The sequence below is a fragment of the Mustela nivalis genome (genome assembly GCF_964662115.1).
Source record: "Mustela nivalis genome assembly, chromosome: 6".
NCBI classification, from domain to species: Eukaryota; Metazoa; Chordata; class Mammalia; order Carnivora; family Mustelidae; genus Mustela; species Mustela nivalis.
The window spans coordinates 12,620,808-12,636,150 of NC_139025.1; the positions used below are offsets into that span (position 1 = coordinate 12,620,808).

General features: G+C 43.5%; 1 protein-coding gene and 1 long non-coding RNA gene across 10 annotated transcripts in view; one reads left to right on the top strand and one right to left on the bottom strand.

The window, feature by feature from the left end:
• The first annotated feature begins 4,209 nt into the window (after positions 1-4,209).
• Positions 4,210-15,343, top strand: part of SIPA1L1 (signal induced proliferation associated 1 like 1) — a 363,533-nt gene continuing 352,399 nt past the window's right edge. For 7 of the 9 annotated variants that reach the window (XR_014312408.1, XR_014312409.1, XM_082733364.1 and 4 more), the window contains exon 1: positions 5,206-5,342. The gene's annotated coding sequence lies outside the window, so the exon portion shown is untranslated. Of the gene's footprint in view, positions 4,300-4,848; positions 4,985-5,205; positions 5,343-15,343 lie in introns of those variants that run through there. The other 2 variants (XM_082733366.1, XM_082733367.1) reach the window with 2 other exon arrangements.
• LOC309866084 lies at positions 5,108-5,653 on the bottom strand. Its single transcript, XR_014312410.1, has 2 exons — positions 5,506-5,653; positions 5,108-5,363 (listed from the first exon to the last, which is right to left on the bottom strand). It is a non-coding gene; the product is annotated as an uncharacterized lncRNA (long non-coding RNA).

The following is a 15,343-nucleotide window of genomic DNA, read 5'->3' on the forward strand; positions in this document are numbered from 1 at the left end:
AGATGTATGAGTCTGGATTTCAGGGAGGCGTCTGGACTGGAGATGTAAATTTGAGTGTAGTCAGAATATACATGTCATTTAAAGTCATCAGATTGGTGAGATGACCACAGAATGATAATAGACCATAAAAGAAGATATCCGTAGAGACCTGGGGACTTCTGAGTTGAGAGATGGGAGACTGAGAAGGCCACAAAACTAGAATAAGAACCAAGACACTCTTCGCCCAGAAACCACATGAAGAAAATATTTCAAGGATGAGAGTTCCCAACCTCGAATGAGGTGAGGAGGGGAACTGACCACTGTGTTTAGCAGCAAGGCAGTCACTAAGGACCCTGAGAAGATCTGTTTCCCTGGACTGGTGGGGGCAATTCAAGAGAATGGCGGAGAAGAACTGAAGACAGCAAGCATGGCCAAACCTTCTGAAGATTCAAGGGGTAAAGTGAAGCAGAGGGAGATCTGGACTCTAGGGAATGCCTTGTTTTTCACCATGGCAGATATTACCACGTGTATATACGCTCTTAGAAATGACTCAATAGAGACGGAAATTTCCTGATGCAGGAGAGAAGGGACAATTATTGAATCGATATCCCTGGGTCAGAGGGGTGGGACTAGTGCACGGTGGGAGAGGTTAGTCTTAGCGTAGAGCTCTGAGAGTTCATCCCAAGTGCAGCACAGAAGAACATGTGCAGATAGGCGCAGGTGGGTTGGTCTCTCGAGTGGTAAGGAGGGAGTATGTGCGAGCTTCTCTTTTGACTGCTTCTGTTTTATCAACAAAGAAGAAGCAACGCCGGTTAGCTGTGAGTAATAAGCCAGAGGTTTGGTGAAGGGGAGAAGATGTGAAGTAACCCTTTAGAAGAGAGGGGGAGTACACAAGGAAGCGTAGTAGCTCTGCTAAGCAATGTCAATTGATTATAAAGTTCCTGGTGTTTAAACATGTGGTAAATATTATCACATAGATGGGAGACCGAATTGTTCTGAGAAATCTAGTATTCAGAAAAATCAAGTTACACCGCATAGGGCTAAAGCCATAAAACCCTAAAATTGGAACAGCATTAAATATAATTTAATTTTGGATGATTTAGGAGCACTTTGATCTTGTTTTAATAGTTTAGAGTAATTTTCTGCGTATGTTTTATTACTTCCCTATAGATGTATAGTTACTAATAGGAAGTTCTGAATTGATAGGCTGGGTAAACCAGACTAAACTGAAAAACATGGAAGTTTGAATTGATATTTATAGTATTAAAAAATACCAACTTTGCTTGCTTGGTAGGCTACTGTGTCAAAATCATTCCATATCAGATATGTTAGGATGTTTTGTTGTATAGAAACAACTAGAAGGAAATGAAGTCAACTGTGTTCTAACAGACTAAGGAGTGAATAGGGAAGGGGGAACAGGAAAGGACTAGGTGTTCTCCTTAACACTAGGGAAGGTCACGTGTCCTTCATCCCTCCGTGTGGGAGGGGGTTGGGCAGAGGTGGGTAGAAGAGCCAAGGGAGAGTAGGCAGGAATGGTGTTTGGCAGACTCTGTGTTCCTCTTTTTACTCTTCTGCTGCCTCTTCTCTGCTATCTTGAAACCCCCAGAAGGCCAAGGAGAATACAGAGGGAGTGCCTGAGCCAGAAACATGTAATTGGAACCTATAGCTTTGGTGGATTTCACCTTTTATCTCCTTCAGAAACAGGTGAAAATTCTGTCACCAGTGACTGGTAAATAGTAGCCCAGGGCCTTGAAAGAACAGTTTTAGGTCCCTGCGGTAATTCCTTCTATTCTACTCTATTTGAAGGTTAGGGAGGTTACCTTCATAATCTGAGGCCAATACCCACTCTTGAGCCTCATAAGCACTGAATAAAGTTAATAGATTTGGCTAGCACTTGGGGCAGTTATTTCAAATGTTATCGAATAGCTATCTGGGAGTCATAAAACAGGTGGCCCTGAAATTGTACAGCGCTGGTGGATACAGATTGGTAGCTATCCTTTATGGGTAAAACTACGTTACCCTATGTTACCCAAGTTGAGCCAGAGCAAATGGGCAACTGATTTACAATAGGGCACTGCGCTGTGAACGCCGGTTCCTTCATACACCTCAGTGGCATGAATAGTGATGCTCTATTGAGTTTCTTTGTAAAAGAAATGGTATTTAAGATTTTATTTATTTATTTGAGAGAGAGAGAGAGTACAGAGGGAGAGGAAGAAACAGACTCCCAGCTTAGCAGAGAGTCCAACACAGGGCTCAATGCCAGGACCCCGAGATCATAACCTAAGCTAAAGGCAGGCGCTTAACTGACTGAGCCACTAAGGCCTTCCTCTTTGTAAAAAATATATTAAAAACACCAGTGTGGGAACTTAAGGCCTTGCTCCCCTCCCCGCCCTTCCTTCTCTCCTTCCTTTTTTGTCTTCTTGCCCTCCTTTTCCTTATAGTTATTTTGGTGGGGGTGTGGATATATTCAGTTTAGGTCTTTGGTTTGAATTAGCATATTTATTAAATAACAAGGAATCTGTTTTGAGTTAGTGTAAAAACAAATCATGAACAATGGATTCCTTGTGAAATTACTGTAGCATGGTCAGTATTTTTGTTGTTTTTACAGTTGAGACAAGAGAAACTTTAAAATCAACTTGTCAACACTTAGCTAAGCTTTGTGAAACTGACCTATAAAACGAAACACTCATTTTATTTATTTTTTTATGGAAAAAGAAAATATGTTATTTATTAGAAATTTTTATAGGCCTAGAGCTACAGAATTTTAAAGCTGACCTCACATCTGGGCTACCCCTCATTTTACAGATGAAGAATCAGAGGTTAAATGACTTCTCAAGGAGACTCAATTATTAGTGACATAGAAAAACTCAAACCTAGTTTTCTGAAGATGTCCCGTGCTTTTCAGTCATTGTCTTCACTTAGGTTTCTAATGTAAAACCTTTTATCAGTCTAGGATTTAAGCTTGCACTTGACCTGAGAGAGTCTTAACTGCCTAGTCTTAATGTATTTTCATGGGTTTTCTAGTTTTGAGGGCTTGAATTAAATCACAGTTTTCTCATATTAATGTAAGTCGGAATGTGATTTATTAGCTTTTTATTGAGATATAATTCACATACCATGGAAGCTATTTTTCACATATCCCTTTTGAAATCTAAAGTTCAAGCTTCACTTCTAATCACAGTATCCATTTTATGTCAGCAGTGACTACTTACACCCCCCAAAGGAAAGTTCTTACAATTAAGAGAACGTGAAAAGATTTTGTCTCCATCCTATGCAGGATTTTAAAGTAGGTTTGAAGGCGTTTGAAAGGTGGTGATTTAAAAACAACAACAAACTAAAAACAAAACTTCTCCCCACCCCAGGGTCTTCAGGAGACGAAGTTGTAGAAAGGAAGGACTCTATTGAAAAAGACACATTGTGTGAACAAAAATGCGCAGTCATGGCGTGAACAAACACCGCTGTGGAGCAAAAACTTCCATGCTAAGCCCAAGTAGGTACATACTCTACAGGCAGGGTGAAAGGAAACTCCCGAGGACACTTGCGGACGGCTGCGCAGACATTAAGTAAATATCTACTATGTACCAAGCCTGTGGAGGCGCTGAGAACACAAAGATGAATAAGGCAGATCCTTAAGGAGCCCAATCTGGTGGTGGTGGTGGTGATGGTGGGGAGGCGGGGGCGAGGGAAGGGAGGAGAGAGGGAGCCTGTGCAGAGGTGGTTGGGGGATGAGATTAGACGGGAGGGTTGAAGGAGTGACTATATGGTAGAAATCCGGGGGTACAGATTCGTGCTGGCTTCTATGGCAGAAATCTCCCCCAGAACCTCTGGAGAATCTGCCAAATCTGGCCGGATACCATGACGCGGGTCTACAGATGTCCTCTCAAATAGGTTTAAAAATCCTCCTCCCGCTTCCAGCCATCGCTTTCCCCACCATGAGGGGGTCGGGCAAGGGAGGAGGCAGGTTGAAAACTGCACCCACGTTCGCTGCCTCGGCTCCCTGCAGGAGACAGGAATCCAGGGCTTTGCCGTCGTCATAGCAACTAGGAGTTCCGCGGTCCCCCACCTTCCTCCAACTCCTACTTCCCCCGCAGGCCCGGCGGAGAGGCTGCTTCTCTCGCGAGATTTGCGCGCTGTGCCGAGCAGCCCCGCGGTGATCTCACCCGAGACTTGCCGAGGGAGGGAGAGAAGGAGGAGGAAGGAATGGGGCGGGGAGGCGGGGAGGAGAGGGGAGTGGAGGGGAGGGAAGGGCGAGTGCGGCGCCGCCACCGCCGGCAACTTTGTGAGCGAGTTCAGTGCGTGCGTGAGCGAGTGAGCGAAAAAGTCAGTGCGGCGCCGACTTCCCGGGAGGAGGGTCCCCGGGGAGGGCCAGGTCTGGGCTTCAGAGGCCGCCCCCCAGCCACTCCATCCTTTCCCGCCTCCGGGGGCTCCCTTCCCATTTCCTCCCCCCCCACCGGTCCTCTCGGGCCTTCCCACCCCCGCCCGCAGTTACCTGGCCCCTCCCCCACTCGGCACTCACCTCCCCTTCCCCTGCGCCCACCTCCGACCTCCGGACCCCGAATCCCCAGCCACCCCAAACCCGCTTTACCCGCCGGCTCCCACCCCCAGCTTTTTCTCCTGGGGGCAGACAGGCGGGATGGGGGGCGCTGAGCCTCGGAGGCGGCGCGAGCGGGGACCAGGACGCCCAGACAATAGTTGATGCCCGGGGACAGGGGGCACCTCCGTCCCCCCACTCCAGGAGCGCGGCCCCCGCCGGCTGCTCCCCAGCCTGCTTTCCGGGTCCCCCTCGGAGCCGGGCTCGGGAGTTGGGCAGATTCCGCCCCCACCTCCCCCGGGCCCCCCTCCGCTCGGCGCCCGCCCCAGCCCGGCCTCGCCGCCCGCCGTTCTCCGCAGAGGAGGTGGCGAGTGAGCGCGCGCCGACCGTCCACCGGTTTCTCTTTCTCCCCAGGGAGAGCGCGCGGCGGACCCACCCCGGACGCGCGGTGGCACCGGGAGGCCGGGCCGAGCGGTAAGTGGCTCCCGCGCCCTGGGGCCGGGCAGGGGAGCTGGGGTGCAGGACTGTCGACAGCCCCCGCCCACAGCGCATTTCTGGCTGGGACTCGGGGCCAGGGCCGGGAGCAGGACACCCGGAGACCGGTCAAAGTTTTATTTCCGATTCGGTGGCGTGCTGATAGCGCAGCCCGGCGGGGGCGAGTCCGGGCTGCACCGCGCACGGCGCGCGCGCACGCACCACGGAATCCGAATCTGCATAACTACCGGCGGAGCGCCTCTGCGAGAGGCCGGGAGACCCGCGCCCGGGTCGGGGTGGCTGCGCCCACCCGGCTGCTCCCAGCGTCATCTGGCTCCCTTCCCCTTCAGTCACCTGGGTGAGCGCTGTGCAGGCTTTGCTGGAAAGGACAGGCCGAGGGGTGTAATCATGGGAAAGGGAGTAGGGAGCTCGCTGCCCGCGGGTGGTTAATTTCTCTCCCGAGAGTCTGGGCGGGGGGGGGGGCGGGGGGGGAGGGCAGTGAAAGTCGGGGATGCTCTAACCTGCTTTCCTCGGAGCGAGTGAACCTCGAGAAGGCTGGGGAGGCGTGAGGGCGCTTCAAAAAGAACTTTTCCTCTTTAGGCTCATCTGTTTCCAACTTCTGACCCTAAAGGAAATTTGCGAGCCTCCCTGTCGCTTCAGGGCATTTCTAGGTGGACAAGTATTCATTTGGGGCAGGTTGAAATTTCACCTGGTTCCGCCGTTTGTTGAATCGAGAGACCAGGGAAATGGCTCACTTCAGGGAGGATATTTAATTGAGTTGTTGGCATTCGTTTTTGAAAGGAAGCGTTTGGGGACTGATGGCTCCTAGAGACTGCGTTTACCTTAATAGATTTATTTTTTCCTGACGGGTATTTTAGAGGTAGCATTCCCAGAAATTCTTACTACCTGCTGGACGATTATATTTCTAAACTGGGAGCCAGTGATACGATGCAAATTTCAGAGTAAAGGTGTCGACTTTCATCAGGTTCCAGGTCTCTCTGGATGAACTGGGGTTGGCGTTTCCTCTATAAAGTAAGCCTTTCATGTTGAAACTCTGACTCAGACTCTTAAACCCATTGTTTTTATACTGGTACTCTGTGGGAGTTAAGTGTCAACTTTCTCTTCTTTTCTCATATGGAATATTTGTCCAAGGCAAAGATTCTCTGACTTAATCTTTTGGAAAAGTACAAGATTGAAGTCCTGTAGAATCATTCTCTGCAGCCAGTCTAGTAACATTAATTTTCTATATAATCCTGACTTAATGACTTTCACTTTTCTCTTTTTCATTTTGTGAAGGCTGCAATTAAATCATCTTTACCGGGATGGGGAAAAAAAAAAAAAGCAAAACCTGATGGGAATAATGTAGAACAGTGGTAACAGCAGTAGTCTCAAATGAAAGGTTTACGTAAAGCAGTTTATGGTCCCTGATGTGTCCAACTATTAGATGACATACCAGTTATTAACAAGAATATTAATAGTAAAACATTTTTCCCATGGAATAAATTATTTGTACTGAGGCATCAGCAATTAACAGTGCATTTAAAATGACTTGGGTGATGATTTGCTCATAAATGGTTAGGGGCAAAACAAGAGATTTTGGGGATGAATGGCTTTATGTGGGTGACAACTTATTTTCTTATCTCATTATGCTTAAGTAAAGGACTCTTGAAGTTGACTGTATCATTAGATTTCTGTAGTTTGACTGCGAGAACAAGTTCTGCAAGTGGCTCAAGATAGTCAGTAGGTGTTGCTGTTAGCTTCTCTGCAGTTCTTGGTTCTACTGCTCTGGTTTGTAATTGCAATTCTGATACAGAGAACTTTTTAGATCTGAAGTGTCAGGCAGTCGTTGGGATCCTGTGGTGAGGCTGACTTGAACTCTTGGTAATAAATCCAAAGCACCTTACTTCGATTTTTTTTTACTGGGATTCATTTAACTCTATCCATTCACTTTATTTTCTGGCTTTTGTATTTATTTACTTAGCTTTTGCTTTGAAGTACATGAGTAATTTTAGGGAAGCCCCAACCTCTGCCCCCATTTTTTTTTTTAAACAACTTAAAAAAAAAATCTTCATGTAGCTTTGTTGAAGTCGTAGGTTGAACATTGCTTGAATTTAGTGGTTTTGTAAACTTTGGGGGGTCTTGGTTGACTGAGTTGAGATATGTGTATGTTCTGTTGGTTTACAGTTTGAATTTTTCAATAAATGGCTGTTTTCTATCTCTTTGAGCTGTGAAACAGAAGCATGAAGAGAGGCAGAAAAGTGTAAAAATATAGATTTCTTGAATCTTTCCAATTTAGGGGAAAGTACATAGTGATTCATGAGAATTATGTGCTTCCTGTCAGTCCACATGGTTGTGTTATCATGCAAATACTGGTCCCTATCAGGGCACATGTAAAGTATGGATACCTAGAAGATTTCTAGGTGACAGCTCATATTTGAGATTTTTGGTGCACTGATGAAGTTGGTCTTACTCCTCTAATGGAGAACTAGATCTCTGATATAGAATGCTTTTTTCCTTATGATGCAAATGACAGAAGTTAATATCTGAAATTCAGAAAGAAGTGCCCGCCCCCTTATGATACAACTATATTCCTAACCTTTTGTAGTTTATGGTGTCAGGCATTATTTATTGAGTTTCTCTGTCCAGGAAGTGTGCTGTCAGTTTCCATGGTTCCAGTGGTGAGTAAAATTGTGTGTTTCATGGAACTTATAGTCCAGTGGGGCCATTTGTAGTAACTTTTCTGGGTTTGGTGTATGGTACCTTGATGCCTCCATAAAGGTTTTGCATAGCAGGCAATCGGTTATTTTTATTATTTTATGAAATAGTGGAGCCCAGTATTTGCCCTCAGTTCTGGGTCTCAGATTTTCTGGCCATAAAAAATAATCAAACCTCTTTGAACTTCCTTTCTGGAAAACTGTCTTTTTTGGCAAAGGTGGACCTAATGCTTGCTTCGTAGCTTTGCTGCAAGAATTAATGAGAAAATATGTATGAAAGTACTTTGTAAATCAAAGTCTTATTTGCAGTTGCATTTTCTTTCTGATGAGAAGATTCGTAGATTGTTGAAACTAGAAGGAATTTTGAATTTAAATCAATTGACCCATTTTTCTCCATTTGTAGATGATGAAACTGAGGCCCAGAAAGTTGAAGTGATTTGTTGCAGTTTATAGAAGAACTAGTTAGTGATCAGGCAGTGATTGGAAGGCAGATTTCCAAATTTAACTGGACTCCTTTGTTCCCTGGTTTTTGTTTTGTTTTATTTTGTTTTGAGTCTGTAGATTAAAATTTGTTTACTGCTCCCCTCCCCCCAAAACTGTTCAGTGTTTAATTAAGTATCTAAATGAGCAAAACTTAAGGAAACAAACAAAATAAACATTAAGGTCGAAGAGCTTTGAAAACAGTATTGATGTAGTGTTTGGCAAGTAAGTTTTAGAGTTAACTCAAATTACAAAGTTATGGAAAAAGAAATTATGAGTTAGTTAAAATATCTACATGGTAGAGCTTGTAGGCTCTCCCCTCTTTTTGTGGGGGGGGGGAGGGAATATACTTTATTAACTTAGAGCATAATATACTTGTATGCTCTTTAGAGAAGCCAAACTTCATTTCTTCTAGCTTACCATTTTCCTCCCTTTATATAATTTTTCATTTGTGAAAGAAGTGTCTGTCCTTCCTTATTTCTGGAACAGTGGCAACTTATAGACCTTCTCTTTCAGCTACGTGTAAGTGTTACCAGGAGGTGGGGGGGATGGGTCAGATGGAGGGATAATTGCACAGAAAAAAGGAACATGTTGAAGGAGTTTCCTGTTGAAGATCTGACTGATTTATAAAGCACCACCACCCTCCCTTCCACTAGGGTAATCTGAGCCAGGAGAGAAGAAATATCCCTGCAGGCTGGGTGACTGCCCTTCAGATGAGGGGCTCTCTCCCTTCTCCTGGGAGGGTTGAGCATTACCTTACTCTCTTGGTGCTTATCCAGAAATCTGTGTCTTGTTCCAGATCTGGTGCTGCTTAAAATATGGGTGTTCCACGATCACTGGCGGTTGACCATCTTACCTGTCCGCTGCACTTTTACTTTTTGGCATAAGTAAATTGACTTCCTTGGATTTTAGTTTTTTGTTTGTTTGTTTGTTTCTTTTCTTTTCCCTTTCCTACATCTAGCTAATTGGGGGGGTGGGGAAGGTAAAGTGCACACGTCCTATATGGCATTTTATTTTGCAAAGGTTAGAACTAAGTTAATGATAGTTAGATAATTATTCTTTCATTCTGTTGGCGGGCTTTTGATGAACTGGGAATGAGTCAGAAGCATGGGAGAGATTCCCTTTGCTTTGGATCTCTCAAACACGGACGGTTTGAGTGAGGGACAGAGTAACTTGAGTGTGGTTGGGTTTGTGATTATGAGGGTGAGAAAATCCACTGGGGTATACCTTTTGAGGGTGGGGGCCAGTGCACATCCATTTTCTCCTTTTATTGTGTCCTGGGGAGAATAAAGAGAACATGAGTGTTTTCTTGAAGATCAAGAAGGATGACCCTGAAATGACATGGAGGAACAACAGGAGCTTTTTTAGTTGGACCCTAGGAAATAGCATTGCCTTGGTAGACTTCCCGCCGAGTCAGGTGAAATTCCAGCTCTCGGCCTCTGGAGGTCTGGGATGAGAATTTTCAGTCTTTATATTTCTAATTTGTTACTTGTCATGTTGCACCAACTTCTCTCTCTAATTAGGATTATAGTATGCCTCGCTTTAAATTGTGGGAAACAGACAATTACATAATGTTACATTTCCCTTTTTTCAGCTCAGCAGAGGCAGGAGCATGGACGCTTGTTGGAGTGTCCAGTTTGGAGAGGGAGGGTTTCTGGTTTGCACAAGCACAGGGGTCACTCGGAGGCGACTTGAGTGGATAGGACAGGACGTCTAGCCTTGGCCACCACTGGATTCTTTTTCCTCTCTCCTCCCTCCTCCCCCAGAACAGATCTGGGTTAAATGCCTTTTGCAGATACAGTAGTTAATTTTGCTTATTTTCTCTTTCCTCTTCTACTTTTTTCATGAAGTCTTTTACCGAAGCTATAGGTATAATCATTAATTGGTTTTTGTGGTTCAGGGTCTTGCTTCCTTTTAGAATGAATTCTCAGCTCCTCAGAAGAAGCTGCTGAGAAGTAAAAAACAGCTTGTTTCACTGTGAATGATTACGTTTCTGTAATCCAGACTCGCGTGTGACCTGTCTCTTCCTTCGGCTCTTATGTTATTTATTTATTTATTTTTTCATATTCTAAAGTGTTTGCCTAGGCAAGTTGGATAAATTGCAAGCTCCTTATGTTCTCTTTAACAGTCTTGGTCCCCAGAATTGATGGACTGTGGTTCTTTACAAGTTTCTTTTTGGTACTTGATGCTTTTGGGGAAGCAGCTGACAACCAAATTGTAGTACGTCATGGTTTCAAGAAGAGACGGTGCCCATGAGATTATCATTATTGTTGCGTGTCCTAAAATTTTCACCCAATTTGACTATTATTGCTTGCTCCACCTTTGTGTCCCTAGGAAAAGAGGGGAAAGCAGTATTTTCCCAGAGTTTTGCAAGAAATGTAAGTTTATGACTTGTTGGAACCGAACAACTTTTCTTCAGAAGGCTGTACAAACGTGCATTCTTACTGTGCGCTGTGGGTCGTTGTGTGGTTGCTGGACCTCCCCTGTCTTCCTAAACCTAGTCCTGGCTGCTCGGGGGAAACCTCAGAAGGTTCTGCCAGTATCCTTTGTCTGAGTGTTCCTGAGCTGCTGGCATCTCCTCCGTAAAGAGAGTGTGCTGTGTGTGTGTCTGCGTTTGCGGGGTGGGGGTGGGGGTCTGACTGTGGTTCCTAACCCTGGTCTCTTTATCAGTTTGCGAGGTGCCTGTGGCTCTTCTAAGCGGCTCCATGTTACTCTATTTTTTTAATGAGGATCTTAGCGCTGATCCTGAGTAATAGGAAATGAGGTCCGATAATTGCATAACAAAATGTTTCAGTAGGTAAATGATAGGTTATGGAGAACTACAGTGTTCATAGGAAAGGCCTATTCAGAGTTCAAGAATGTCAGCAGAATAATTGGTTTTGGTTTGTTGATTGTTTGGTTTGGTTTGGTTTGTTGTTTGGGATGTTCTGAAGGCCATTTCCCAGGTAATGTTTTACAGTAGTGGCTTTCAGCGGTTTGGGGAGGGTGTGCGTATGGCGAGCACTGAGTGCTTGGGTGGAGAGGGTTAGGGGATCCCTTGAGCTTTGGGGCAGCATATCAGGTGGATGGTGGCGTGAAGAAACTGAGCTGTTGATTCTGTTACGCTCTCTTCCACCGGCTTGACAACACGTCTTTTTTTTTTAAATCATTTTTGAACCTTTGCTTGACAATAAGGTAAACAAGTAGTAGGCTTAAACTAACAGTTGCTGGCTGGGGATTGTAGAAGCTTCGTTTTGAACTGGGGAGAAGGGGAGCCTCTGATCTTCTAGGCTGTCCCATTGACAAAAAAAGACAGCTTGGAAAAAAACTCTGGAAATACCCGCTGACAGCTCAAAGGGTCAGGCTACTTAGACCCCTGCAGTGGAGGTGGAACATGTAAATCCAATTTGGTAACTGTATGTGGGCACTTATTTGTTTTTATTGTGTGAAAAAACACATAACGTAAAATTTACCATCTTAACCATTTTTAAGTATATAGTGCAGCAGTGCTAAGTACATTCATGTTATCGTGAAACAGACCTCCTGAGCCTTCTCATCTGGCACTTCTGAAATCCTACTCTCCCCTTATCTGTGGCTCCTGCCATTCTGCTTTCTGTTTCTGTGAATCTGTCTGCTTTAGACAACTCATATAAGTGAGAATCTGGCAGTATTTTGTCTTTTTTGTGGCTGGCATATTTCACTCAGCATAGTGGCCTCAAGTTTCATCCATGTTGGCATGTGACAGGATTTCCTTCTTTTGAGGCTCGTAAATATTCCATGATATGTGTAGACCATATTTTGTCTACTTGTCCACTCATGGACGTTCAGGGTGCTTCTACCTCTTCTGTTGTGAGTAATACTGGTATGAACACAGGTGTACCAGCATATCTTTAAGACCCTGCTTTTAATTCATCTGAATATACACACAGAAGTGGGATTGCTGGATCATATGGTAGCTCTATTTTTAATTTTTTGAGTAATCTCTATACAGTTTTTCATAGTAGTTCTAAAACCACAGTGGTTTCACATTCCCACCAACTGCACCCAAGGGTTCCAGTTTCTCCACATCCTCGTCAACACTTGTTATTTTCTGTGTTTTTCGTAGTAGCTGTGCTAATGCATGTGAAGTGAGATTTCACTGTGGTTTTGATTTGTATTTCTCTAACAATTAAGTGTTTAGCATCTTTCATATGTTTGTTGGCCATTTGTCTATCAGCTTTGGAGAAATGTCTGTTCACATCTTTTGCCCATTAAAAAAAATTTTTTTTTTAAATTTTTTATTAACATATGATGTATTATTAGCCCCCAGGGGTACAGGTCTGTGAATCGTTAGGCTTAGACACCTCATAGCACTCACCATAGCACACACCCTCCCCAATGTCCATCACCCAGCCGCCCTCTCCCTGCTCCCCTCCCTGCACCTTTGCCCATTTTTTAATCGAGTTATTAGATTTCTTATTGTTGAGTTGTAGGAGTTCTTTATATATTCTGGATATTAACCCCTTATCAGATGAATGATTTACAAATATTTTCTCCTGTTCACTGTGCGGGTTGTATCCTTTGATGTACAAAAGTTATAAAATTTGTCTATTTTTGCTTTTGTTGCCTGTGCTTTTGATGTCATACCCAAGAAGTTACTGCCAATACCAGTGTCACTAAAGCTTTCCTCTATGTTTTTCTTCTAGAAATTTTGTAGTTTTAGTTCTTAGTGTTTAGGTCTTTAATCCATTTTGAGTTAATTTTTGTATATAGTATAAGATAAGGGTTTAGCCTCATTCTTTTGCATATGAATGTCCAGTTCTCTCAACACTGTTCATTGAAGAGATTGGCCTTTCCCCATTGAGTGGTCTTGGCTCCCTTGTTGAAGATCAGGTGCCCACATACACAAGGGTTTATTTCTGGGCTATTCTGATGGTCTGTTTGTCTTTATGCCAGTACTACAACTATTTGGATTACACTAGCTTTCTAATATTTTGAAATTGGGAAGTGTGAGTGGCACTTTTAATTGATGCTATTCTTGGTGTTAAATAATAGAGAATAGAGAAGTCGACAATTGAGAAAACAGTTCACAGAGTTTTTCATCTTTTTGAGGGATCACTTAATGAGGTAGTGATGTAGATGGCAGAATGTTTGCAAGGCTATCCGTTGACAGCTAATAGAGTAAGAGCTGTGTGTCTAGCACTTACTGGTTTACAAAGTACTTTCACAAATACTTATGCCAATGGCTTGGGAAAGCTTCCAAAGGGTGATGGACCTTGAAGATTGGATGTGGACCCCACTGGATATCAGTACCCCAAACCATCTGTATCAGTTGGGTCGCAGTGTTAATGGAGGTCTTTCCTGAAAGACGCTAGTGGTAATCTCAGGAATTTCAACGGTGTCAGTTTTTACACGAACTGTCACTTGTGGTATTGTTTTCCTTGACACTGTATTGCCTTTCCTACTCCATTCCGGTAGACTCTGCTTCTCCCCATCTGCTCCTTGAAGAGCTGTAGGCCTCATACAAAGATAGAATTGTTAGCCGCAGCACTGTTTCCTTTTCTGGGACGTGCAAAGAAGAGAAAACTAACCTGCCTGAGTTGTGTGGGATGAACTGAATGAGAGAGATTGGAACCAGAAGGGCCAATGAAGTGGCTGTTTTAGTACGTACTTTAGGCTACATAAGACATGCTTTCTTACCTTCTTAATAAAATTATGGGGATAATTTTGGTTGAGTGTATTACTTGAAGGGAAATTGTTAGAAATGTTGTGGAGGAAAAATGTAGTGTGCTTGCATTTGGTACACCTGAAATAAAGAGTTGTTGGTGACCAAATGAATTTATGTCTATGTGGGTGAATCTTTAAGGAGTAACTTATTTATTTCGTAAATATTTATTGACTCCCACTATAATGCCAGTGGCCAATGACTGCTATTAGTGACAAGGGAACGCATAGTTCCTGATACTATGCGTGGCTGATACTCTTCTAGTGATTGATATGGTCCTTTTCAGTGTTCTGTTCCTCTCATCTGATTTTCTTTTAGTCAAAGGCCACCTGTTGTACTGCCGATGCAAAAACAGTTGTAGTTGTTTATTATGAAAATCGTTCTGTGTTAAATATTCTTTGTATAGGAGAAAAAAAGAAACCCTAGACAGTTCTGCCTTTTTGGTTTCCAAGGAGATAGGTCTTGGCAAAATTTGTTTTATCAAGTGCTTTTCTAAGTAACAGAACTAAAGGAAACAGGCTTTAATGAATCTTGGCTAATTCTTTCCTGAGGACCCAGATAAGGTTTTCAAGTCTTGGTGGTTCCCTTTACTTCCATGGCGGTTCCAAAAGAATCTAGAAGCCTAGTTTTGGTTAATGGATTTTTCCATTAGTTGTCACATCTTAGAAGAGTCATATACCCTTTTCGGGCCTTCACTCATTCACTCACTTAACAAGTTTTATTGTTCACTTTATTATAGACCAAGTATCTTTTCCTTTGTAAGAGGAGGAAAGTTGAGGTTGAGTTAAGTTTCCTTTAAGACCAACTGTTAAAATCCTGTGAATTTATTATTGTGATTTAGTGAGACTGAAGGCTTTTAGCAGATAGTAGAAATGTTTTTGAAAGAATTAAAGAAGTAAATTCAGAGAATTTGTTTTTAACTCTAAAACATTTTAGTGAGGAAATTCTGTAATGGTGGATAGTTTTAGCATTAGTATCACTTTGCTCTGCAAACAGTCAGCATTTTAACTCAACCCTGAGAGTTGTAATTTTGGTAGGAGACAATCTCACCTTTCTGCTGTACCTTGCAATACTGTAGAAACTTGATTCCTGTTTGAGATTGGTGTAGTGCTAGTGTGGGGGACTTAGAAATGCTTACCACCCCTTTTCCTGGGTGCTTCTGTCATTAATGTGGTGGTAGTCCTGAGATGTGATGCCATCCTGTCACTGAATACAGAAGAGTCACAGAGCTGAGGACAGTGCTGTGAGAAGCAAGCTGGCGGTTGCCCACGCTGCCCAATAGGGAAGATTCAGATAACCTCGTGTGAGGTTTCATGTCTTTTTAAAACGAAAATGGTATTTTCATATTAATTTGTCATGAGAAATTCAGCCTAGTATTATGTGTGATAGGGTTCAGTTATTCAAAGTAAGATTGAAGAATTTCTTCCCGCATGGATTGTTGGCTATGGTAAGTGTGGTCTCATGGTTACCGAGAGCGCCGGA